This window comes from Hippoglossus hippoglossus, chromosome 18, assembly GCF_009819705.1.
Source record: "Hippoglossus hippoglossus isolate fHipHip1 chromosome 18, fHipHip1.pri, whole genome shotgun sequence".
NCBI classification, from domain to species: Eukaryota; Metazoa; Chordata; class Actinopteri; order Pleuronectiformes; family Pleuronectidae; genus Hippoglossus; species Hippoglossus hippoglossus.
The window spans coordinates 8,782,950-8,806,739 of NC_047168.1; the positions used below are offsets into that span (position 1 = coordinate 8,782,950).

At 44.3% G+C, this 23,790-nt stretch overlaps 1 protein-coding gene across 42 annotated transcripts in view; it reads right to left on the bottom strand.

Moving 5' to 3' along the window:
• The window catches only part of LOC117751967 (receptor-type tyrosine-protein phosphatase delta), a 209,584-nt gene that overhangs the window by 160,806 nt on the left and 24,988 nt on the right, over nt 1-23,790 (bottom strand). For all 42 annotated transcript variants that reach the window (XM_034569081.1, XM_034569066.1, XM_034569075.1 and 39 more), the window contains exon 4: nt 15,067-15,114. The gene's annotated coding sequence lies outside the window, so the exon portion shown is untranslated. The remainder of the gene's footprint in view (nt 1-15,066; nt 15,115-23,790) is intronic.

Consider the following 23,790-nt stretch of genomic DNA (forward strand, 5'->3'; position numbering starts at 1 on the left):
GGTGGATGTTTAGAAATGAAAGAATTGCAAATGGGCTTTGCGGAAAATAAATTGACAGCCACATAAGTGCCCTCGTAAAAGGTTCAGTTCTCCTCACTTATATTTTCCTTGTCATAAATGCAGTTAAATGTAGTTATACCTGAATTGTGAGACACCTGAGTCCAAACCCCCCCGACTACAATCTCGTTTGCTATAATCTCAGCATTGAATTTTGAATCTTGACAACATAATCTACATTCAGCAACAGCTTGTCACTCTGGTCACTCTGGATAAATCCGACCTCAGCTTTTATTGGAGCTACTTTCCACTAAAAGCTCTTTTGGATCTGGGCGAACCGACCATTTTTGACCCGATCAAAACTTAAGCTATTGCTGAAAATATACAATATGCTCTTAGTCATTGAATGCAGCACGTTTTCAAAAAAGGACATCCTCTACAAGGATGAACAAAGTCACTGCTGATTCTCAGTGGAGCTGAAAACACCCTCTCTCCATTATCAATGGGGAGGAAGTGTGTTCACTTTTGTCAAAAACACATGCAGCCGGTGGCAAAAGCTTTTATGTCTTTGTGTAAGAGTTGACAGTGGCCCAGAAACATTTCACAGTGTCACAGTTCAGTTCTGCCAGTGGAGGCCACACGGGCCACTTACCACAAACTACTTTAGGGGCCTGCCCTGACAAAAAAGATCATCGCTCACGAAGCGGGTCGCCGCGTGACCTCTAAATGTTTTGATGTGTGAAGTGATGTTATTGTGGGGACAATATTCATAGAGTGTGAGTGGTCATTCACATGTGGCCGTCTCTTCCAAATGGCTTCCTAATTTGGGTGGACAGGTTCCGCCGTTGTGCCACCCGCAGCACCGTGATGCATTTGACCAGGGATAAAGCTGAAATCAATTTCCCCTGGTGTCTCTGTGGGGTCTTTTCAATGGGCCTGTGTTTGTGCCCGAGGGAGCACTTACTCCACTTCCGCTGACCTCTTTGTCCTTTTCCCCTATGAGCATATTGCTCCCATTGAAATGATAACTGCTTTTCAATCGGTGGTCAAAACAACCAGGCACACTTTTCAAAACCCCACCGGCTCTGGAAGCACTTAATCACAGTTACCAGGGAAATAAATTTCAGGCAGTTATCAATTTGCGACCCAGAATGGGAATTGTCAGAAATCAAGCTAAATGCTGCCCGGGGACCATTTTGTTGTGACATCTCCGCTGGTTGACCACCCACGTCTTCCTGTGCCCTGACCTACAAAGTCAATGGGATATGATGTAGCACACTGCTACGTATAGCCTGTATACTTTACTAACTATACCAAGCTGCTGTATTGCTTCAGCTTTTTACCATATCTGTACAAAGTTGAGCTTAGCATGTAACAAATACAATGCTATTTCAAACTTTCTGTCATACGCAATTGTAATTCAATTACTGTACCACCAAGGAGGCTTGGAATCTGTTGCAGAATGGCTTGCTACGACTCACTGCTTTGGGTAATGATGTTTTCCTTGCTCGGAAAATGAAATATAATATCATTAAATAGAGATATGCAGAATGAAGTGCTGGCAGATCTATCTTGGGTGCCTGCTCAATCTGTCTGTGGGTGCTGAGAGGCTCCCCAATGACAGATCCAGCTCATCGTTGAAACATCCTGCTCGTGGAAATCTGGGAATTTGGCTCAACACTTTTAAAGTCGTGTGCTCGTCAGTGCGTTTGTATGTAGGAACAAAGACCTTGAAGAATGCTGAGGGGTCTATAAGGAATTGTTTTTTAAGATGACGAGACTTTTCAAAGATTCGCAGACCTGACTGCACACCTTCCGCGTTAATCCATGTGCACGCAGGTTCAGTTGTTCAATTTGCACCTGTCCAAGGATAACATCACTCCTGAACACAGCTATCAGCCGCGATTGAAACGAGACAGCCGGGATTTCCAGTATTTGCACTAACCCCCCTAAGATAATATTTGCAAATGGCACCGCTGCTTTTAGCTCTAAATAGCAGTTAAGCGGGACTGAGGAGGGGGGGAAATGAAGGGGAGAGGCGGCGTGGAAAAAAAGCTTTGATGTTGTCATGCATGATTGTGCGGAGGCATCCTCGGGCTTGTGTCGAGTGTGTTGATTTAGCGACTGCTGCAGAAACAAGGATTCCGATGGCTACTTGGTGCCGCGCGGGGGCCCGGTGCTCTGAGAACGAGAAAACCTCCGTGACATCCTTTATCGCTGGTGACACTTCAAATACTTCAGACACCAGCGTCAGTTTTTTGTTCCACGATCGTGGCTCGATGCCCGTTTAATTAATTTACTTCGGTGGTGGGCTGACTGCCATTAGGAAGAGGACTATGGAAAGGGGCTCGGAAGCAATTAAGAGCGTTAATGGCACTGACCACGCCAGCCAGGCCTCCTTATGTTTGTTCAAAAATTAACAGATAGATAATTAAATACCACGATATAAATCAGTTTTTTTTTTTCCTGTTGTAATAAATTGCATGTTTATTCTCTGTGTGTAATTTTCTGTCGAATACACAGCCAGCTCAAATATTAAATATCCTAAAGTACCTTGAGTCCCTGCTGGTAAGACTGATTCACCATTATTGTTAATTTAATGTCAAAAGGAAGCTATGATGTCAGTTAAACTCAAAGCGAAGCCATACGACAGTGATTTTTTTTTTTGGTGGCACACGTGAAGTCTCCAGGTGTTTGGGTCTCGCTGGCCTGTAGCGCAACAGCAGGATGTTCCAAACGTCTAACAGGATCCTGCACCTGAGCCCAGAACCCCGGAGCCAAACAATGTGGGGGCGTTTTTGTTCCGAAACATAATCCATGGATCGTGCAAGAAGGGCACTTAGGCGAAGGTGACAGATGTTCCCCCAATATCAGACCTGGGAAATAAATAAATAACTCCGGAGCGCAACAAATGAGTTGTGTCCAGTCCATGTGGTGGACATCTGTGCCGTAGACTGCCTCTAGTTGTGGCTCAGGTCCCTTTGGTTTAGTGTCAAGGGATGATTTTGTTCTTAAAAATAGAAAATCATCATCGCTTTTGAAAGAGCAAGATGTTAAGTCGGTAATTTTTGAGAATCATTTCCATCTATGTGTGCCGGTTCGTGTGTGTTGGATTAAATAACAGAGGTATCTAATGTATAATAATAATAATAATGCATCTGTTTGACTGGGTTTTTACCAGGTTACACAAAGAAATGGAAAAATATTTTACATCCTTAATAAAATGGTGACTTATTTCAAGGTAATGACTTTCATTTGAGTACTTTACAGACACTCAGTCACCCTGTGATCACCAAAGTCACATGACCTTAGCTGAGCTTTAATTTTCCACTGATGATGGGGAAATTCAACTCGAAGGATTTAATCTGCATGCTCGGCCTTATTTCCATCTTTTTTCGAGCACTGGCTCGTTGTTTATTGCACTTGCAAAGTACATGTGATGCACATTTGCCTAAACACAGGTCAGAGGCATAATGTAATCAGGGAATCCAGTCTCAACGCGCAGAATACTCAACATTCTGGAAAATGGGATTCGGCGCATTCTCATCAAACCCCTGGAATGAAAAATGAGAAATTATAGCCGTGGTATTTGCCTAGAATAATATGCTCGCCAGGTGAATAATCACTGTGGCTGGAAGTGACAAACCAGTGTGCTGTCCCATAAATAAGATGGGAATGGGAGGGGGGGGGTATTTTCCCTCTAGAAGGGATTCTGCTGTTACTGTTTTGAAACATAAGGCCAGTGCCTTTTACATATAGATCCAAACTGAGGTTGTTCGGCACTATCCAGTGTTCCTGAAGTAAAAATGGCTCGATGTGATGACCTGCGTGTTAATGGCAAGGCTAACGGTCTACGGGACAGGAGTATGCAATTGAGGACAAGGTGCATGTCACTTGTTTGGCAGGAATTTCATCAAAATGCGAAAAACTATTGACCTGATGGTGCACAGGGAAAAGTTAAGGGATTACTGGAGGTGTTAAGTCTGGATTTAAGTGTTGAATGAACCAACCAACATTGCTATCTATAGAGCTATCTATTAGAATGGGCTAAAATCTGAAAATTAACAATACTATTCAATCCTTAGATCTTATTAACGTTACAGATTTATAAATCCACACCCATTTCCCCTAAATTTATAATCTGAAATTGAAGCCACACTTTTCCCTGTTGCAATGCTGATTTTCACCAAATGAGTCCCGTTGGTTCATGACATGGTCTGAAAAAATATCGTCATTAACGTGTCGGTGCTTGTTTATCATTCCGCTCATATATTCGATGTCTCTCAAGTCATTGGAGACTCCCCATCCTCCCACGGGTTGATGTCAAAACATTTACACCTTGACTTGCAAATCTGATAAGACCAGATTCACACAGATAGCGATCTCATCTTCCACTGTTGTTCGCAAGATATCGCCTGGCAGTCACGTTTCGAAAGGGGCCGCGACCTTCAGCGTCGCCGCTTTCGTGATGGAGAGAAACCAGTTGAATCAGTGAACCGCGTCCGAGGGTTCAATAAAGGACTCCCTCCAACCTGTTACTCTGTCAGAACAACAGATTGATAGGAAAGCTATATTGGTTCGCGTCTTTGAAAAGCCACAAAGGGGGCAGCTTGAAAGGGGGGGTTTGGTAGGATTACGTCCTCTTGTGATTCCACAGCGCTTACCCGAGTCTTAAACTGGTGGATGATTTTCTGATATCTCCTTTGGAAATAAAGAGAAAAAAAAAAAGAAAAAGGGGCAGCTCAGTCACACCAAAGAGGTCAAAGAAATCCAGTGAATCCCAAAAAAAGAGCAGTAATGCTTTCGGTGGGGTCCGTTTCTTAAACTAGATAAAGTGTGTCGTCGGGGGAAAAAGAAAAGCCTTGTTTCTCATTTTCCCGGAGGTTTCCATTCAGCCACGTCGGCCTTATCTTCCGTCCGCAGCCAACTGTATGGTCCGACGCTGCCTTGATACGACGCGAGTGCGATAAACTTGACAGATCAACTTTTCCGATAGTGGCCAAGCCAATAAACAACTGGGGCCTCTAATCTGATAATCCACCGATGAAATATTAGGCGCGGGGAGTATTATTGTGTTGTCACTCTTGCTTACAGGGTCACATGGGCTTCAGACGCCAGGGTTAGACGTCCCTGTGGCAAATCCCAGGGGAGGTGTCACATCTCAGCAGGTGAGGTGCGGAGATAAAACAGACTCTGGGATTATTGCAGGGACAAGCTGCAATCATCACAGGCGTTAATGAGAGAGAGCAAGAAACTCTGCTTTGGATCTGAATGGGCACAGATTTGATCCAAGAAATAGTCAGTGTCAATCAACAGAATGACACTATACTTGCACGTTCCTTTTTTTCGTATTAGTGAAGTTTTCATTCGACTTTCTCCAACCCCCCCCCCACTCTCAGCCGTTTTTTCAAACTTAAATTATGGGGAAACGTTCAATATCTAAATCTCTCATTTATGCCATGAAAGACAAAAACAGAGCCCACATTGTCTCCCTCTCATTGCAGCGGAGGAGGCAATCCGGCGTCTTTGTACATTTCTGAACCTGATATTAACCACCCAGGCAGCTCTTTGCAATGCGCTCGCTGCTATCTCGCAGAGGATAGCCAGGGAGTTGGAGTAATCCAAACATTCTTCAAACTGCAATTTATTTTCCCTGAGTTGTAATTATAGTCTATTAAAATGCAAATGATGTCAATGGCAGCGCGGTGCTAATCACTCACTGTCTGTTTACGGGGCAGTACAGCCACATTAAGAGAGGCTCACACGGTGGAGACTGGGATGAGCAGAGATCCGCTATCCGCGAGGAATCCAATGGATTTGCATTTTCCGAAGGGATATAAAGATGCTCGGACCACGTAATAATAAATACGTTACATCTGGTGTATGGTTTGAGATTTTAGGGACTTGCACCACGAAAAAATGACCAAATTTGCCCAATTTAGCAACACAGCTAATCATCTATGCAAAGCACACACAAAAAAAAAAAAACATTCCTTACAGATTAAACTACATGTAGATCATATAAAATGCTAATCCTATACGATGACATGTTTATTTTGGCCTTAAACTCTTTCTTGGTGGGACATCCAGTCCCAATTTGTCCATGCGAGTGCATGTTGCGGCGTGGAGTCATCGGTGAGGTTCAAATGTACAGATTTTCTGCTGGGGGGGGGGGCTCCTCGGTTAAACATTCGAGGTCAATAATGATCCGGCTCCTCAGTGTTTTATTCATGACTGTGTAGCCACGGGAAGAATATGTTCACGCATGTTAAACTACACATGGGTCCTGTGAGTGAACACGCCGCACGAGCACTGATCTCATGGAATAATGAATGTGATGAGCGTTGAATTACATTTTGCGGCGTAAGCAACCGATCGCGCACGTGCGTCCCGGCGCCGCGTGCGGGGGTTTCGGCCCGCCGCCGTTTCCTCCCGGTGTTTACACATGTGTGCGTTCTGTGCTCCCCGTCACTTTTGCTATGCGTTACGTCGAGCGGGGATTAGAGCTTATCTGTCGCACTGTTAACCGTATGCCGTGACAACAACCTCGTGCACCCCTTATCAGAGCTGCTGACAAGACATGGTGTGATTAATAATCCCCCCCCCCCCCCAAAAAAAAAACATAACTCAGAGATGCAGCCCAACAATGCAGAACTTTCACAGCAACATGTTTTGTAAATATTTAGTGAAAGTGTGTTTTTGTTTTTTAGCCGAATTCAGAACGAGACGTTAACTTGACACTTGAGATATGACGGGATCACGTTTTGACGTGCAGTGTGATGGGGACGCTGCAAAAATGAGCATGCTTAGATAACACTGCATGCATGTGAGTCAAACAAACTGTCCCCCCCCCCCCTACACTTAACAAATTGAGCTGGCCGCAACAGTGGAGTGCTTTTGTAATCACTGGCGAGAGGATTTGGGAGAATATAAATAGCACTTTCATTAGATCGATACTGTCATCCCTCCTCCGTCGGCTCACATTAAGAGCGCGAGCGGGGTAATAATGGACGACTAGTTGGACACACTCTGTAGCATTCTGTTTGATCATACGGGCCGGTGTCCCCCTCGGGGGGCCGCAGTCTCCGGCCCGCTGATGAATTCATCTTTCCGTACCGTCCCCCCCCCGTGGGAGCGCGCGCCAATGAGTGAGGGACATTGACTTTCCATTAAGGAGATCACCGCGTCGAGGAAAGTGAATTCATTTCGGGGCTTAAGAACACAAGAGCGAGTCAGCCCGAAGGCCGCGGCGCGGGAGGGGACGCCGATACACCGAGAGCTGATGGAATGCTGTCGTTGACTAATGGCGCCCGACCGCTCCCTCCGGTGGAACACACACACAGGTGTCAAGACGCAACATGCAAAGTCGAGGCCTCTGCTTTTCATTATTAGCCGGCGTGTGCCATGGTGGGGCTTTTTTTTTGCGTTGTGACTGCTTGATGCACTTTAATCGTTGGAGTGCGAGGAAAACATTAAGAGTTTTCGACACACCTACGAACCCATCGCCGACAGCGTTTCTGTACGTGAGAGTTACTGCATTTGGCAGGTGCTCGAGGCAAAAACATCCGCAGTACTTTTAATGTTTTTTTTATATATATATCGTCATAACTGTGGCTGCTGTACTTATTTATTTATATTTTATCATCACACATTTAAAAAAAAAAAAAGACCTCTGTCACCATCCAAAGCGAAAACAGAGGCTCGGCATTGTTATCCAATCGAATGCATTCCCTTTAATATGCCATAGAATACATATCAGTCTCCTGTCTAAGTGCCGGGGGGGGGGGAGATCAGTGTTGTTTATGGACTTGTATTTTAACACCCAAATTCACGAGGGTCCGGGAAAAAAAATATATCAAGGGTCACTCTCCTTCCACCTTCCACCCCATGCAAAGCTCTCTCCCCGCTCGCTGTAAATTTCATCAAGGTGAGCTCAAGTGTTTACCCCATTAATTTATTTCTGCTAAAGCCAGGGCACTGACCCATAAAATGAGCTAAGATAATACTGACCTTAACATGGTCTTCTGCACATGGAGGTAATTGCTAAGGCTCCAGATCAATCAATATTGACTTGCCAGGTTTTTTTTCTCTCTCTCTCTCCCCCCCCCTTCCAAACCACCCCGCCGCCCCCCCCCCCCCCACACACACACACACACATCCCCACTTACTATTACTCGAGCTGAATGTGTAAAATTGGCTTTAGACGGATGGGGAACATATCCATGATAGTTTAACCTTTATCTGGCTAACATGTTCACTTATCTGTACAATTATAGATTTTGCCAGTCAGGCTGTTTCGCGAGGGAAAATCTGTTGAGTGTTAAAAGACGGGAGAGTGTTTGTGTGTGTGTGTGTGTGTGTGTGTGCACTAATCAGCCCGTGACATTAAAACTGGTAACTTGTGTTATTGTTATGGCTGATTGGTGTATTTTGCAGTGAGGCTAATTGAGGATTGTGTTCTTTTTTTGTGTAGAAGACATGAAACAACACAAGATACTTGTCAGTGCGTATAAGCACAACCGTCATATGAGGCCTCGTGTCTTTTGGCACACATCAAATCACCAGAAATGTAAAAAGCTGATACTGAGCAAAAACATTTCAACAATAAATTACCGCGAAAACAAGTGTGTCCGACGCTCGCGCACACACAAACACACACACACCTTTACATCGCAATTTCTGTGTACTCCAAGGCATTTGATTTCTCTTTAATTCTTCAAGGTAGGGGCGCAGACTTAGCAGGCATTTCCATCTCGACTTGATAAATCTCACAATCTTCTTTTCCTTGCCACACTGAAGTAATTTATTTTCTATCTCTCCGAGCTATATTTTCCAGTTAATATTTCTTCTTTTTTTTTTTTTTTTTCATGCAACCTGACAAAGGATGCCACAAGGGATGATAAGAATTCTGAAACCTTTGCACTCTCGCTTTAGATACAGGATTTACCTTGACAATTTACCAAAGGAGTGAGACTTCTTAAAACAACTACGACACTCGAAGCAACGCCCATGTGCGTTAAATACAAGCTATACATTGTCCTGCTGAAGTAGTTCATACCAACAAATTAGTGTTGTTGCTATTTCCTACGAGTTTCTCTTTTACCTGCAGTGGGAATCTGGTGAGAAACACAACAAAAACACAACACTTGCTGCAAATGCGTTTGCCCTCTGGTAAAGATCACACCGAACTGTCTGACTAGAATCTCTATTTATAGCTTCCAAAACAGCAAATCCACGATTGTGTCACTCAGACCTATTTTCATACCCAGCAGCCAAAAAAATTCATCATTCACATTCCACAAATGTGCTCTTGTTTTGTCTCCGGATTACGAGGGGGGTGCAAAATCTAAGTATTAATGTGTGTGTGTGTGTGTGTGTGTGTGTGTGTGTGTGTGTGTGTGTGTGTGTGTGTGTGTGTGTGTGTGTGTGTGTGTGTGTGTGTGTGTGTGTGTGTGTGTGTGTGTGTGTGTGCAAGAAAACTATGATCTCACTGATTTACAAAGCCCTGTGTTATTTTGCAGCAGAACCAAATTACATGTTTCTTGAGTGATGGGTAGCTGCATCCTTCTGGCTATTCAACTCGGGCCTTAATTTGAATTTGATAAGATTTCATTCCGAGACATTGTTAGGCTAATGCAAATTTGGAGGGGGGGACGGGGGCGAGCCTACCACTGGCTTAACTTTGATGAGGTGTTAATATCTAATATCAAAAGCAGATAAAACCCTTATTAGCCCCAGTGGTCTTGCTGGAGTGGGAACTTATTATGCGGCGGAGATGAGACGAAAGCAGATGAAGTAATAACACGGCGGAGGGGCTTTGTTACACGTCCTTAAGCTTTCTGACGGGGTCAACTTAATTTTGTGACTTCAACGCGGAGGGTTTTAACAAATGCAGACACGCCGACATTGTTTGAGAGATCTAATTCAGACTCTGCTATTTCATAGCCGTGCAACATCTGGGGGATTACAGTGTCTCAAGCCAGAGGCGGTTTGATAATCGCTTGTCATTTCAGGAGTCGTGTGCCCTTCCCAGCTTTGGCGTTTTTTTTTTTCAGGGGTCTTCTAGTTCAATCAAATGTGCGCGAGATTAGTTGGCTGCACTCCTTTCAAGAACTGTTTCCGTGTGGCTTGGGTTTTTTTAATGTCTCCCTTCACGCTGGAAGGAGTGATAATTCTTCATATTTTTATTTTGATGGGGGGGGTGTAAAAACAAGGTGACCACGCTTTGCCGCCATTTAACGGTCGCAAGGAATAACACGCGCTGTGAACTCAAAGTAGCTGTGAAATGATAAACAGGGTCATTGGGGCTGGATTTCAGATGCCGATGTGTATTAAATTGTTTAAAGTAAAAACGTAGTAGTATAGTCCCTTTATAATGGATGATGTTGTCTGTAGGTGCATCTCCTCAGATATAAATAAAGGTTTATGCACACTGCAGACTTGTAAGACGTTGTAAACCACCTCTCCGGAAAGCACAAAGTAAGCACACTGTTTGCATGCCAACAATCAATGCTCTCGGACCAAGAGGAATGAGCCTCCGACTCGCCGACTGAGGGACGGCGTCAATACGAAACGCTCACCCTAAACAAGTCGGGAAACACCTTGGGTTCCAGCACTATGTCCCATTGATTTCTATTCAGCTCAACACGGATTCTACACCATTTAGACATTTAATTCCCTTTCAAGCAAAGTCATTACACAGCCGAGCATTTAATTAAGCAATCACAGCAGCGCAATCTGAATGATTCAGTGTCTAAACGGGGGGCCAAGTTGGCAGCGTCGGAATGTGGGCCAAGTTGGCATTACGGTGCGGCTCGGGAATGAAGCTGCTTTTTCGAGAATTTTAAGATTTTAAGGGGAAAAATGAAAAATCGGGAGAGTGGCTCGCCCCCCCCCCCCCCCCCCCCCCCCCGAACAACACTTCCCCCAAATTCAAACCCCAAGAAAAATCCACACAGTTACACTTTTAATTAAGCGTGTTAAAGGATTCTCTCAGGTGGAAAGAGCCAGGTATTCATGGCTGACCTATTTGCTTTGCGAGAGAAACATCTTTTTTTTTTTCTTTTTTTTTTTTTAGGGGCATGGGCACAGATGTGTCTGAGGATGTACTGCGGAGGTGTTGTCACCTCTCCACGCCTCTGTGAACAGGGCGACAGTTTATTATGTCTGGATGTGGCCTCTGTGTGCTTGGTTTGCTTCGCCCCCCCCCCCCCCCCTCCCCAAATGAGCTCAGCTGTTGTGACATTGAATTTCCCCCCAAAAAAAGTTCATTGTTGGGTCGGTCAGCGCTGCCTGTTGTGGATTTCATTGTGGACTTTGACTAACTGCAAATGCAGGACTTTTCACGAGTTCATTTTGGAACATTTGACTCATCACGTCTTTTCTTAAAAGTTGTTGATTGCCTTGCCACGCTGTATTAGCAGTGTTTATCGAAAAACAATTACCCCGGCAAAAATAGGAAAAGCAATATTTTTTGCACTTTGCGATTCATTCATTAGACAATGCCATTAAGAAGCGGCAGAACTCCTGCAGCCGACAGAAAATGCACAATTAAATTCATGTCCCGTTGAAGTGGCGCGGACAAACAATGGGAACGAGTTTATGGTCTCAAATTACAAATTGCAACAAATTTAAGTCTCTGGTAAATGGAGAATTAATTTCATGGCAGGTTTGCTAGCAAGAAGAAAAGAAAAAAAAAAAGCTCATCCACAGTAAAACACTGTGCTTGGGTTCATGCTTTCTACCACCTCCGCTGTTCTGTGTGATTCTGCATCACCCCCCATCCTGTCGCGGCAGGTGTGCAGGTGGCAGCAGCACCTGTGTGGCTGGTGTCGCGGTGTGTTGGTGTCCTTAAACCATTTGTCCCCAGTCATGTTAGGCTGCTCACTACAACACATTGTTTTGATTTCTTGTTTTCATGTGAGTCATGAAGCTCGGTCTATGGTTTTTAAAGGAAAAGCACTCTAATGCTCTCTCGCTGAGAGTTAGATGAAATGATGGAAGCCGGCTGCTTCACTCTCCCCTGGCTGTTTGACAATGTGTCTCCTTGGTGCTGGCCCGGGTCAAATCCCATTGAATTTGAATGTAGTCACGCCACCACTACAAATTTGCCTTGGATTTTTTTTTCTGTCTCACAGTTGCATCTCAAGCTCGAAAAGGGAATCCTGAAAAATAAAACACTTCCCACAAAGCTACGCGCTTATGAAGGGGCACCTGACAAAGAAAGAAATTATAACGTCCAACTATTCCTCTGACGTTGAAAACCCTTGCGTTCGTGCAAAGTGTTACTATCTGTGGATCAGATTTACACACACATATAATAATAATAACGTGAATATGTAATCAACATTTCTTTTGATTCCGAAATATACGTCTTGCTTGATAATGACACCTTGGTGCTTTTAGCATTTTTCAAAAAAAAAAAAAGATATTTTCCCCAGACGTGAACTCTGACATTCTAAACTCCGACTACAGATGTTAATCAAAGTCAGAACTTAATCCCGGGCCCTGATAAGATGCTCTATTTAACGGGCTGGTTTTTTTTTTTTTTTTAGCGGGGGGCTCGATCAGGTGAAATGAAGAGGAACTGATTGCTTGTGGTGATTGTGCTGATTACATTTTAAATTTAAAACTTTCCTCCTTGCACATGGTTCTGAACAGTTTTCCAGACAATGACAGAGCAGGCTCAGTAAATGCCAAGGTCCCCGCAATCACTGACAGGGGGGAATACGACATTTTCATTTCTCGCTTTAAGTTACAGAACTGTGACTGGGTGGACAAAATGAATATAAACCAAAGAAATCCTCTTTACAATGATTGTTATCACCTAAAAGTGCAATCAACAAATCCCATATATATGTATTTGTAGCTATCAAAGTGCATACAATGATTCCCCTGCATTATTTTGTCAGGGAAAAAGCACATTTCATATGATCCTGTTTACGTGTTGTCACCGCAGCATTAATCTTTTCAAAGTTAAATAAAACAATCATGTCCTGTAGGAGGGAGAGTTCAGCCTTCCTGACCTTCTCTTATTCCGACTGTGGGCAGAATCTGCAGTGACTGAGATCCGTGTTGCAATTTCTCCCCCCCCAGTCAAAACATTATGGATGCTTGTGCTACAGCTGTCATATAAATGACATTTGAAAATATACGATGAAAGGCATTTGCATGAAATACGGCACAGGATGAAGCATTAGCATAATGGGAGGGGGGTATTTGCAATTGTGTCCATTCGCCTTTTCTCGGGGATGACAGATCGTGTTGTGTACGTACACTACAACGGACAAATCCCTGCATAAGCTACTAGCCCACAATTTAAAAATCTAAATAATTTGTTTCTTTTTTTTTAAATAAGGAGAATGTGTTTGAAGCACATGCACACAGCACTTAATGCAGATCCAGTAGGCGTTCGGTCCAATCACTATTTTTAAAGCATGAATAACCTCGTGCTGTTAAAAAAGATCACAAGAGGACTGAGACTAATCTGCGATATCACACCGACGTGAAACCTCCTTCACTGACAAAAAAAAAAAAAAAAATGCGGGGCTCGCAAATCGTTTTTAACAAAAAAAAAGAAAAGAAAAAATCACATCACGTTTTGTGAACTTTTGAGTCCCAGTGGGTTTAATATCATGGCAGAGATATCAATTTCAATGCGTAAAAAATCGCTCTTGATCTTTTCTTCACATAATCTATCTGTTCCAAATTCGTTCTCCAAAAGATCTGTGTGTTGCTGTGACACCACAGATTAAAGAGCTGACAGCAAACTCACTCGCCATCTTTCTGACTATTTGCCACTGTTGTGCAAGATTAAAAACAAGCAGGGGTTGTTTTACTGTGGATGCGCACCAGAAACAATATCACCTGTGGCATCTGTCGCCATAAATCCCGAGAACAGCCGTTTGGAAATCACTACAGCCTTAATATTAGAGAAGGAAATCAATGAAGTGCACACGTCTCTGATAAAGCATCACATCTTACTGTGCGGTTTCTACTGTAGGTTGTGTTTGTGCAGCTCTGCAGCAGATCACCTGCATCACATTGATTATATCCAATATAAAATAAATCTAAATCTTATGAGCATGCAATAGCTTGCTAGCTGGCATTATCGAAGTATCGCCACTGCTTTTCAAAACTGTTTCCCCTCTCATTTATTTTGCGGGAGAGGAAATAAGTGGAGTAAAGGAGTGTGAGATCAGAGGAGGGACTGTCTGAGCTCAATCACATCCAGTCTCCTAGAGAGAGAGAGAGAGAGAGAGAGAGAGAAAGAGAGAGGGAGAGAGGCAGGCAGGCCGCTGATTCACGTATCTCAGACAAAAAGGCCTCGTGTGTGTCATGTTGTCGAACGTGACCTTTTCCGAGGTGAGGACGACAGCTCGCGATGCTTTTGTTTGATACGAGAGCAGATGATCCAATTCACCGCGGCGTCGCAAAAAACATCGGGGGGGGTGAACGTAATCAGCTTGACACGTGAACTGGATTAGTTGGAGTGAGCGGTGCCGCGAAAAACACGACAGACGAGCGTTGTAGATGCGAGATTGTTTGAGCAGGGTTCACGACGCTTGTCCGTGAATATGTTTTTCTGCACATGAGCCTGAATGCATGTTGGTGTGTGTCTGCTTGCTGCAAGGGACTGTGCATTTTAAGTAGCGAATAACACATATTGGCACTTTGGTGTGTGGTGTTATGATATTAGCTGGAAAACATAGGGAGTTTTTACAATAAGCAAATGTACTGCATGTGTATATCAACGGATTGCAGCTTTAACAAGGCCAATATAAGAAATTTGTGTGTTATAGAAGCAACCGCACACGCCGTGGTTTAGTTTTATACTCGCTGTAATGCATTGTTAATGTATTGTACCTGTTTTATATGTTTTGCAAGTTTTTTCTACTGCATTGGGGCAATTTAAATATTCAAGATATTTTTTCTCACATAGTCCATTTCCTTTCTCTGTCCTCATCCCCTCTACCAGTATTTTAGATTTGATTTATAATGTCCCATCACAAAACCACGGACCTGTAAAGACAATCCACAGAGAAAAGTAGAATCCTTAGAGAGGCCTACCTTGAGGTCGAAGGTGTGAAAGTCATGGAACATTCTCTCCCCTGAGACCTGTGACAGAGCAGGGGGGGGGGGGGGGGGGGGGGGTGAGACGTCAGTCATGATTAGGCCACAGTGCAATTACAGAGCAGCTCCTCTGACAGTGATTGATCAATGAGGAACTCCCTTAATGAAGACAAGGACTCAGGGGCTCCCAGTAGCAAATTGGCAAAAGTAAGTAGTGGGAGTAGTGTCCCAGATTGCGAAGGTGCTGAGAGGATCAGCCTGTGTGCGGCTGCACTTAGGTCGCAGCAGAAACACAGTATGCAGGTGTGGGTCTGATTTCATACAGTTTGAAGAGAAGCTGGACTGAAGCGATGTCAGGACGTTAGGAAGTGAGATGATTATTCTTCCACCGTGGCCAGAAATTCCTGTGATAGTTTGCAGATCGATTTATTCCTACAACTAGAAAAAGATCTCGTCATGATCCCTCAATCATTGATTCCAATCACATGCCCATTTTTTGATATGTATATATAAATATACCTACTATATTTGTCCTTATGCCGTTTTTCTGACTGTTAGCAGGATTCTGCAAAAAATTACTGAAACTATGTTCTTGAAACTTGGCAGAATGGTGGGGTATGGGCCAAAGAAGAACCCAGTAGCTTTTAAAGTGGTTTTGATTCGGGGGGGCGGATCCTTTCTTTAGCATTGCAAGATAGGAAATTAGCGTTGGCGAAAGTATGTGCATATGTGTATATGCTAGTATTTTAATGCTAATTGCTATAGAGCAATGTTTTCAAGAATTGGTTCCCATTTTGTTAGTGAAAATAAAATTTTCCACAAGGAAGAAAATTAATTAACACGTTTGCATAAAATGCTTTTTGCTGAAACAACCTAAAAGTTGAGTGTCGTTGACCTTTTGATATGAAAATTGTAGAACGGCTGGATTGGCATCGTGCCGCAGGTTGAAATTAGGATGTTTACCTTTGATTACATGCGTCAAGTGACCTTGAGTTTCTTCATGAACTAGTGAAATTTAAAAAAAAGTTTTAATCAAAGGATAAAACCCGAGTCCTGTGGGAACAAGTGTTGATAAAGAAGCAACTCTTTGGCTTAGAGGCAAAGCTGCAGCTGCTGATTTAATAATGGAAAAGTTAACCATCCAATGCTTGGGTTTCACTGCTGTGGCAATAAAACTTTACAAATGTACACAAGCAAAGCACGACTTCAGACACGTGTCTAATTACATGTACGTCTAATTGCAAACTAAGCGACCATTAAGTTGACAAAAAAGGGGGTTTTAGTTTATATTGTGGTCGACTTCATGCGCCTGATGAGAACCGGTGTCTGCCTCAGCCTCACACGACTGCCTGAGTTTGGACTGGCGAGGGCCGCCTCATTGTTAAAACACCAGAGAGCGAGCAAATCAGGCCCCTCGAGGCAGAAGCTTCATGTGCCACTGTGTTGAAATTCCGTGTTTGATTTGGCCCCTGTAAACTCCGAGAGGAATCTGGACCGCTCTCGCACCCTGACCTGCCATAAGGAGGGACACATTTGCTTTGTGCTCTATTCAAGCCATGTACGCGGGGGTGAGGAGGCTGCCTGCCAAAAACAACCGGCGCTTTGAGGGGAGGCATCTGACTTGTGCATTAACTTTTTTTTTTCTTCTTCGAACTTCACAGCGCCACGTGCACGCGGACGCACGCACGCTCGCGACTTCCCCCCCGCCCATCCGCTCGAGGGCACGTGCACTCATGCGCAGACAGATGAAGAGAAACACGGGGTTGAATGAAGAACAGACGTGCACTTTTGCAAAGAAAGAGAAGTCCTTACAGAAGGTTGACTCAGTGGGAAGCTGAACGGTGTGTAGACTGGCAAGCTGACACTGTTTCACTGGAGTTACTAATTAATAGGCAGCGCACACTGTGCCACATGCTCCTTATTATTAAGTGCAGGTGCAGTTTACATAACCTTTGAGTCAATCTGTGTTTGTCGACTCGACTGTAACTGACAGTTCATCAAATCCAATCCTCTTAACCTTGTAATTATCACTCTCTGAATGACCACTCAAAAACAACGGCTCACGCAAACGCAGATTCCGCAAACAATCCTTCAAAACGAGATATTTGCTCTTTATGTATTTAGGTGATTGATTTCGAAGTCGATTGGCGGTGGACGCGCGCGCTGAATACAAAAGGAGGCAAACTGTTGTTTTTTTTGAGATTCCTGTCATCTTCCTGGAAGCGGCGCGTGTTGTATCTGAGCGATCCGGCGGCTCACGGCGCAGCTGTGAATTCAAACTGTACCCAGGCTGAGACGAGTTGAAACACGACGGCCTCCGCCTGCTATCTCTCTCTACTTGCCTTAAACATCAAGATTACAGAGCTCAGAGTAATGAAAGTGGGGAAAGTCAAACAGCCCCAGAGTGCACTGTGCCATGCAATGCGATTTCTCCCGTCCACCCCCAGCTGCAGAAACATGTCTGACGTGTATTAACTTTGAAAAACACAATTGCAACTGATTGTTTTCTCACTTTTTTTAAAAAGAAGTGCTCTCTTCTTTCTTCTCCCCGCGTCTGACTCTTTGACTCACTGATCGCTCAGAGTCTCTCTCACTCTCTCTCAACTCCGTAATTAGTTTTAATAGATTTCAATTAATTTTGCTTCATAATGCTTATTCAGTGAGCACAGCAGCTGCTTCCTCGTTTTACTGGCTCATATAGGCACTTTGGTTCCCATAGAAACCACGTCCAGTCCCCCAATGGGAGCGAGGACAGACCACCTATGTGCTCATCATCAAAAGGGTCCGGTTATAACACACGAGCAGTCCGACACTGACAGAGTGATAAAAAAAAAAAAAAAAGTACAGACAGAAGCGGATGCATGTAGATACAGGAAGTCTATATTTTCACTGTGTAATTAGAAACACGTGAGTCCTCTAGGAATTGCCGCACCCCCCACCGTGATAAACATTTCCAATTACACACAAGAGGAAGTCATAAGTCGTTGCCTCGCAAAGAGATGGGGGGGGCAATCGTGGACGGTTAGTTGTTTAGTGCCCTGAGGTGGCGTGCATCAGATGCAGGAGTTATCCCCCGAACACCGAATGCACTCGGCGTACTGAGAGAAACAGCTGAAGACCGTAATAGCTGGAGGGTGGCGTGGAAAAATACGACGGCTGAACAAGGTGCTGAACACCTGAAAACTAGTTTGCCTCCATCGTATATAGCTTTAATATACAAGTTGTATACACACACACACTTCGTCCTTTTTTCTGTGTCGCTGGTGGAGAATGAGCAGAACCTCTCGGAACCGTTGTTTTTTTTATAAATTGGTTTCATTGTCATCGTATTTCTGAGTGTGCATTCATGCAGGTTCAAGGTGCGATGCTGTCGGGGATTTTCAGACACCACTGACGATGCAATTAATTTTTTTTTTAATACAGCAGAATAATCTCAACTCCTGTGCTTTTGACAGTGACACATTAGCTAAATCCTATTGTATTGATCCCCGTCCTTTATGAACAAAAAAATTTGCACTCAGTGATTTGCATTTCGTGTTTGACTGGACAGAATTAAGACCAGGGCGAACTGTCACTTTTAATTTTGTATTTATTTCCAACCACATAATGTTGCTTGTTTAGCCTTAATGGCCGACAGTGACCTTTTTCTCCCTTCTTTGACTTCACCCGGTGTTTTTCTGTCTATCTCGCTGTAGCTCTAAGTGACTGAGCATGGGGTGAGTTTAATGATTTGATGTTAACAGTGAAATGGGTCCTTGGGAGCTTCAACAGCTGAAAAGAGCAACTATTTGGCCGCGGGACCTGCTTGCCTCAGCACTTAGAGGCGCACATTTAAATGTTCGGCTTTCACCCGGAAAGGCCCATGAGAGGGACATCTGAAGGGGGCTGGGGGGGGGGGGGGGGGAGACTCGATGCCGAGGTCCCAGGGAACCGCACGGCCATTCATCACATTAATGAATCGTGTCGCTTTATTTACAAAAAAGGGAGACTCCCCCCCCCCCCCATGGATGGTCCCCACTATCATGATGTGGCGTTCTGTTAATGTCGGCTGAAGTTAATCGAAAAAAGGCAACGTAATCTACAGTAGTCCAGGTAGCCGGCCCAAGTCGGCCTGATTGAAGCTGAGTATTGTCGCGCTCCGTTGTGTTCTGACAACAAAGGTCTAAATTTGCTGGATTTCCTGGGATGCAGACGCAGGGGCCGTTTGGGGTTTGGCATCGGCTCCAGTTATTAGCACTCGGGCAAACTCTGGGCCAAAGGCGGCTCATTCATCATACCTGCGGCATTAGTCTGTGCAGCCAGCTGGGCCAGATCTGGGTCATGGTTGGGGCCCGTGCATGCGGCCATTTTGGCAAACTTGGGAAAGTACAAGTCTGTGTTGTGACTCTGCTGTTGTATTTTTTTGTAGGAATCAGCTGCTTCAAGAGAATTGTACGTTCAGAGGCTCTGCTCTTTCAGGGGCCTCTCAGAGAATAGGAATAGAATAGGAATTATTCTAAAGCACTTATTTCTCTTAATAGAAATGGATGGGTGATACATGTTAGTTGGATCAGCGACTACAAAAACAGCAGAACAATTGGAGCTGTGGCAGAAAACTACCCCACACTGCAAACCCACATGAATATGACCGGGTGACGCCAGTGAGCTGACATCCACACAGCTGTGAGTGAGCCAATGATTGTGAAGCATGAATGAAACTGTTCATGCAAAGCGTAACGGTTGCTCTGAGTTAACGCCTGGACCACACTGCCCGTGTAAGCAAGGGCGTCTGAGGGCGCCGGAGAGAGTCGGGGTCTCGCCACACGTAGCAGCGGACATTATCTTTCGAATATGTCACAAACATAAACATTCACAACACCTTCTGTTCTCTTTTCAAAGTGAAAGCACTTACACATTCCTGTTGACTGAATCCATTGTTTTGTTTGATTGTTTTTAAGGTTTTAGGGGTTTTATTGTTATTGTAGATGCACGACCTCATACCGAAGAGTCCTGGCACTTAGTGGAGTTTGTATTCGAGCACCTGGAGCAAAGAGAAACCTCACATATAGCAGCACATGCAGCACACGCTCCCGGTGTGACCCAAACGTTGCAGTTGTCCAATTATTATGGTTTTTTGGGGATATTTTTGAAAGTTCAGTGTGTAGAATTTAGTGACATCTAGTGGTAAAGTAGATTGTTGTAGCTGAATACCTCTCACCTCACCCTCCCCTTCCAAACATGAAAGAGAACCTGTGGAAGCCTTCAGTTGTTATAACAACTCAAAAGGTTTTTTAGTTTGTCCAGTCTGGGCTACTGTAAAAAAACTGCTCCCATTATAAATATAAAGTATTTGAATATAAAGGGCCAATTTTAAGGTAAAGAAAACAACAATTTGTACAGTTTAGATGAAACATCACTAGGATTATTTTATATTCCATTTCTGCCAATAGATCCCTTTCACCTAAATCGTACACACTGAACCTTTAAAGATTGGTTTTAAATATCTGTCTGTGCTGCTGTCGCTGGACTTTTAAAATGCCCACATTAACCCATGAGACAAGTCTAATCCATTTACGGCTATTGCATGTTTTATATTAATGTAGCGAAACGTAGCTAAACTTTTAGTGCACAGTAGCGGTTCATAGAGTCACAAGCCCCACATGAAACAGTGGGCGGTTCAGGGGTAAGTGTTCGATCCTGTCCCTGTCTGGTGTGCTGCTTAAGCACAAAGTCAACACCGACAGTACGGCAACTATTCTAATGATGCTGGTGCACTAATATCTCCGGCTGTCTCCCACGCTCGGCTTGCCTCATGAAAGCTCTAACACGGACAGGGGAGGAAGATTTAAATAGGAATATGAGGATATTGGAACTATATGACTTTTTTCTTTTTTTTTTTCTTTCCCCTAGAATATCAAAAATCTGTGATATTAACATTTCAGGGGGTGAACGGATTTAAATCACGATGGACAGATAAATCTCGGGACAGGGCGAAATAGATGAATCTCAAGTTATTTACCCTTTTTAATTGGAAATGTCTGTCACGGGGCAGCAAGCCGAGTTCCCTTCCAAGCCATTATCTGTCTGCCTTGATCATCTGCAGGTATTTTATGGGGAGTGATGTGCGGAGGTGTCTACGGCGGCTGTTGAATTTATTTCCTGTGGATTATAGCCTGAAAACACGAATGCTGAGGATCGGAAATTCTGGCTAAAGGTCGGCTTGTTAATCATGTTACAGCATTTGCTGTTTCACTGATTCACGGACGGCGACTCTCCAGATTGTGCTGACGGAAAAAAGCCAAATTGTTTCATTTACTTTTAAGCTGAACTCTTCAGATCGACGGCCCAGTGGAGTTCTTATGATGAATCTCTCACCAATTGAGCTTCAAGCTTAATTTTGTGACGAGTTAACTAGTAAGAGTCGTTATCCCTCAACCGGGGCCTGAGCCGTATTATTTTTAATAGACTTAAACAAGCCGGAGGTTCCTTTGTGCAAACCCTTGGGCTTCACTCATAATTGCTCCCCAGTGTCCTGTCAATAGTTTCTACCTGCCTAGCCTCCTTGAGCTCTCACTTCTGGGCTGTCATCCTGGCTGCACTGCCTGTCTGGGCCCCTTGAGTGACGCAGCAGCATCACAGGATGAGCTCTGATGAAAGGTCTCTCCGGCTCCGAAGGAGGACACCGCCAGCCGAGCCGATGATGTCACACCGTGACAGCGGCGACTACTCGAGCCCCCACACTGTTGGATGTGCGCTGCCCTGGGACTGTGTGTTTATGTGGGGGTTGTGCACCTTTCCAGTATGTGTGTGAAAAAAACGAGATCTAAATGCATATCCAGGGAAACTGCCAAACCGAATATCCCTCGCACGGACTGATTTGCTGTAAGCACAGACACATTCTTGGACCGCACTTGGACTATACACCGAGAATCCTCGCTCAGAGAACTGAATGTGAATTCTTGTGGCTACAAACGCACAAATGATCTCATGTCTTATTCATACGACTCCATGAGTCTTGACAACACAAGCCTCAGTATATGCTACGAGAAAAGGAAAACAGCCAAGTCACTCTAGTGTGCATCTGTCATAGCAGAACCCAAATGAAAAGCAACAAAACACTGACTTAAGCACTCGTAGTAGCGCAAAACGTCCGAGGCAGCTGCTGATGTGTTTCGACTGTGAGCACTAAAAGCAACACTGTTATTTCCGTCTTCCGACCCGTGCAAACATGCATCTCTTGTGATTGCGCTTTGGCGCCATATCCTCGTTGTCGAGCCGCAGCACATAAAGGCTCATTTGCACCATCTGCCACAGGAGGTGACAGGGGCAGCTCAAGTGCCGAGGGACTATTTGGCGGGGGGGGAAAAAAGAACGGCTGCCACAGTCTACCTGCTTTTCTCCGTGAGATATTTCTTGGTTAAATTGGTCTTTTGGTGGCTTTTAACTGGGCGGTGGTGATGAAAGACGGAGACATTGTGTGCTTTCACACCGTCACAGCAGGCATTAGCACTTTTTGGGCCAATGTTGTGAGCTGTTTGAGTTGACAGGGGGTTGTGGGAAAGGTCTGCTTCACTCAGAGTGTGACTGCATCTGACTGCTACACTGATACATGGACACAAGTAACAAAAGGCATAGTTATTAGCCATGTTGAAGCGGTGCAGGTTGATTCCTCATGACTTTGGTTTTTCTCTAGCACCACCATGATGTTGATGTTTAAAGGAATAGTTCACCAAACAATGAAATTCACCCGTTATCTACTCACCACTATGCCGATGGAGGGGTGGGTGACGTGTTTGAGTCCACAAAACACTTTTGGAGTTTCAGGGGTAAACAGAGTTGCAGCCAAATACAATAAAATTGAAGTAACTGGGAGCCACATACGCTAGCATCGCTACTTCCGGTGTTGGACTTTCATATGACGTTATTTTGAATCGGATATGAATGTCGGGGCTTACGGACACTTGGATGACACCACCTGAGCAGAACACACTTCACCCACCCCTCCATCGGCGTAGTGGTAAGAACATTATGAGTGAATTTTCATTTTTGGCTGAACTATCCCTTTAAGGGCTTGTCGTTTTCATGAAATTCGGTTTGGATGCATTGTAATTACGTTGGTAATCTGACTTTTAATCGAGCACCAATATATATTAGCCCAATATTTAAGTTATTGACGGAACGAATCTCCCTCCATGACCATTGTGAACATTTTAGCGTTCTGACACTACCACTTTGCTCAAGGCACAGCTTCAGCACAGCCCTGCAGAGCGGCTAGCGTAGCTGCAGATTTGTATTCTTGTTGTTATACGATTCAGTGCCGGATTTCATACATCTGACATATTTTTTGTCCATTCGAACTGTGATTGTCAGTGTCGAAGACGAGAGGAGCATGTTTCTAAACCCGCAGAGACAGTTGTAGACAAATATTAGTATGTCAGCCCTCTTTGTAAACTACTAACGTGAGGGATTCCACTCTGATGGTAATTTGAGCGCCGACATTCTCAGACAAGGATATTTCACGAGGGTTGATTCTGTCCCTTCGCATCTCCCATCAGAGCTTCTCACTCCCAGAAACTTCCACGCAAAGTTCGTGAGCGTTGGTGCAAAGTGACATGCGTCTGACGCTTTGATTGTTTCTGTGTTTTCACATGCAGAGGAGCGGAGAGGGGGTGGGGGGGAAAGGGCTTCATGTGTTGCTCAAGGTCCTTTTTAGATACTCCCCATCCCACATCTCCCTGCACA